The 3,900-nt window shown below is 36.7% G+C and overlaps 1 pseudogene; it reads right to left on the reverse strand.

Moving 5' to 3' along the window:
• Positions 1 to 3,363: 3,363 nt before the first annotated feature.
• Positions 3,364 to 3,462, reverse strand: LOC132282889 (small nucleolar RNA R71; annotated as a pseudogene).
• Positions 3,463 to 3,900: the final 438 nt, after the last annotated feature.

Genomic DNA, 3,900 nt, shown 5'->3' on the forward strand with positions numbered 1-3,900 from the left:
CCTCGATCATATGAGCTACCAGGTGCCTCATATGCCCTAGAACACCCCCAAACACCTATTCCATGCAATTTTAAGGTTATAAATACTTGCAAAATCAAGTAGGGAGACCCATTCCATGTGAACATGGTCTAAACCTGAAATAATCATTCCAAATCCATCTTTAACTCTCATGTTATACACACACACACTTGAATTAACCTGAAATAGTTACATAGCATTTCCTAAGCCCCATCAACATTGAGGTCACATGCCAAAGTAATATATACTTACGTACCACAAGTGCTCCCAACTAGGAGGAGTAGTAAAATGTATACAATTCAAGTAGTACAAGTCCCAAAACATATGAGCCTTTACAAAATAGAAGTAGTTACAAAAATAAGACCTTCATGGCCATAGTTACATTGCCATTACATTAAATCATCAAATTAGGGTCTGATGAGTACTGAAAAGTGCGTATTTAAACCCCTTAAGCTTAGGCATTCTAGTACCTTTATCTATCTTACTTTACCGTTTTAGATTGATTTCGTATTATTTCCATTTTCAGGCACTTATCCCGAAAATAAGCTAACTCAGCCAAATAAGAGCTTAATTGAAGCAATTCTGGGATGAATCAAAGAAAGGAGCCAAGTGGAAGCAAAAGGAAGAAAAATGTGGAAATCAACATCTTCGATCGATCTCAGCACTTCAAGATGGATCAGATCTGTCTTTATCCAAAAAGCGCTACCATTAAAGATCGATCCAGCCTAAGTTCAATAGATCTTAGCCAAGTTTGATCGATCCAAGTCCAAGGTTCGATCGATCGAACTTCCTCCAGTGCGAAAAAGTTAAAAAGCCAGCTCATTCAAGTTGTCTTGTATCCAATAATTGAGGAATATTCTTTACATGACCCCAGCTCATTTTGTGTGTTATTTGACCTACCTATATAAGGAATATGATGCATTTTTTGAGGGAGCTTCTTAGAGAATTAGAGATACAACCTTAGAAGCAATTCTTAAAGTAGAAGAAAAGAAGGAGGAGGCTAGAGACACAAAGGGGGGAGTTCTTCATCAACAAAGAGCAGATTTCTTCCATGGAGTTAGCCCTTGAGGGTTGGAGCAACATCACCATGAATGGCTAGACATCCTTTTGGGGCTAAAGTTAGCCCCAAGCATGCTTTCTATATCTTAATCTTGTGTATTATTGAGGGATTAGTGTTGTAATTAATGTTTTGACACATTGATATATATAGATCTTGATTGTTCAATGATTTATGTGGTTAAATGCTTGCAATTGATCATTTTATTCTATCCATATGTCTATGTCTGTTAGAATAAATTTTCATGTTCTTGTCTCTAGATTTTGTGTTATTGATGCATGTCTATGTGTATTGATGCTATAGATTTAGAGATTGTCAAAACATAGTGCTTAATGGAATGCTCTTGTGATTTTCTTGTCATACCTATTCGTTGATGGATTGTGCCTCTCCCTTAGTTTATTTTCATGCTAGTAATGTAGATGTAGTGTAATATTAAATGGGAGGACAATCCATGCTTGTTATTTGATGATCCATGCTTTTGAATGCAAGTAGCATATGTCTCTAACCTTGTGTTGTATTTGGATTGTGAGCTTAATTAAAGGATTAAAGACTTGTTTTGATCTATTGTGCCTTTCACATGTTGTTTAGACAATATATTCTTCATTCCTTAGATATATTGTGCCTTTCACATGATGTTTAGACAATACATGCTTAACTAGTCATCCTTGCTTGTTGAATCAACCAAACACACATACTCACACCAATATTACAACACACCATTTGCCCTCATTAGTCACTTGTCAATGGTATAGAAATGCATTGCTTGGTGGTGATCTCTAAACCCCAAGACTCTTCTCTCTCTTATTTGCTCTTAATTGCATTCTTTTGTTATCACTTAGTTTAATTTAGTTGATCTCTAGTCTAATCAGCCAACCAACCAATTGTTTGATCACTGGACCTACTAGCCCTAATTTTGATTCCACAACCTTGTTCAACCCTCACAATCCCTAAAGACAATCCCTACTCACTCTTACTACGTTAATAGTAGTGTTAGTAGTGGTTTTTATAAATTTACATTTGACCTAAAAGGCTTTTCTTGAACCGCACATTCACTACATCAATTTGGCATGTAGGAGCGGCCCTCTGTCAAATTTTGGCGCCATTGCGGGGATTGATTTGATTTGGCAACGTCGGAATTGTGGAATCAATTAGGATTAGTACTCTTTTGATCGTGTCTGTACTTTATTTTATTTTTCTTTTTGGTTACTTATTGTGTTGTTCTTACTTGACTAGGTGTATTGTTGAAGAGGAAGCAAGCAAAGGAGCATTCAAGCAAAGCAAAGAAAGTAAAAAGCTAAAAATTTAAAAAAAATATTGCTAAACTAAGCTTTAAATTTGGAGTTGAAGTGCTAAAGGACCTTTGTGAGACTTTCTTTACTCAATCCCTTAGTTAAATCGTCGGCCCGCGTGGAGGCTTGTTTTTAATTGTTCTTTGCATCATTGTTGTTAAAGCATAGGAGTATGGGTTAAGTGTTTGTGGAGGAAGTTTCATTAAAATTGTTGTGAAGTTGTAGTGTTTGTCATTCTTTGTGTTTGTTGTGTTTTGCATTGTGCATGCATGGACGTCGATCACTAAGACCAACTCTTGTCCCTTTAGATTTGCATCTTAAATCCATCGTTAGAAATCCTAGGGGAAGAGGAAGTTCAAATAGAACCAATCTATCAATGGATGACCATAATGATGGTCATGTTGAGGACCTTGGTCACATAGACCAACAAGGTATTCTTCATCCTAATGTGCACAATAAGAACATACAAGTACCATTAGGTATGCCTAGGCCATACATTCACCAACCACAACAACAACAATGCCAAGTTCCATATGGAATGCCAAGGCCAATGTATGCACCACAACCTCCCATCATCAATCAAGGAATTTAAAACCAAGGTGTTCATGTTGCACCTCAAGTAGCTAATCCACCTCTTGCTTTAAGAAACCATTATGTGCCTAATGAGTATAATGCATCTACATATATCCAATTGCCTCCATTTAGAGCACATTATTATGAAATTAAGCCACAAATCATTCAAATACTTCCTAACTATTATGAACTTCCAAGTGAAGAACCTTACAAGCATTTGGATGAGTTTCTTGAAGTATGTTCCACCGTAAAATATACGGACATGCCGGAAGAAGTCTTAAGACTCAAACTTTTTCCATTCACCTTAAAAGACAAGGCAAAGTATTGGTTTAACAATTTTAGGCCTTTTTCAATCACTTCTTGGGCAGAAATGCAACAAGAGTTCTTGAAGAAGTACTATCCGATTTCAAAAACCAATGTTATGAGAACTTCAATTAGAGAATTTACACATGGGGATGGAGAAACGTTTCATGAGGCATGGGAACGCTTCAATGAGTTGCTTAGGAAGTGTCCACATCATGACATGCCCAAATGGCAATTAGTTCAATATTTCTTTGAGAGCTTATTGGACAATTATAAGGGAATGGTTGATGCTTCCATGGGTGGCTCATACATTGATAGGCATGAGGATGACGTGTGGCGTCTTTATGAGAGCATGAGTGAAAATTCTTTACATAGAACATTATCATCCAAGAATGATAGAAATTCACAAGGTAGGAAAAGTGTTGGCTTACATCAAGTCGACCATTCAAACGAAATAACCGCCGAAATGAAGTCTTTATCTCAAAGGTTTGATCAATTTTTTATTAACCAAAACTCGGCGAACCAAGTATCTTCCTTCCCTAACCATTCCCATCGTGAATCATGTATGACTTGCTCTAGTGTTCTTCATTCTACTTCATTATCCTCACGGACAAGTGCAAAATGAACCTAATGAACAAGTCAATGCAGCTTTTGTGAACC

The sequence above is a fragment of the Cornus florida genome, unplaced genomic scaffold (genome assembly GCF_030987335.1).
Source record: "Cornus florida cultivar Cherokee Brave unplaced genomic scaffold, ASM3098733v1 CherokeeBrave_3.0.0_Hap2_Chr01, whole genome shotgun sequence".
Lineage (NCBI taxonomy): Eukaryota > Viridiplantae > Streptophyta > Magnoliopsida > Cornales > Cornaceae > Cornus > Cornus florida.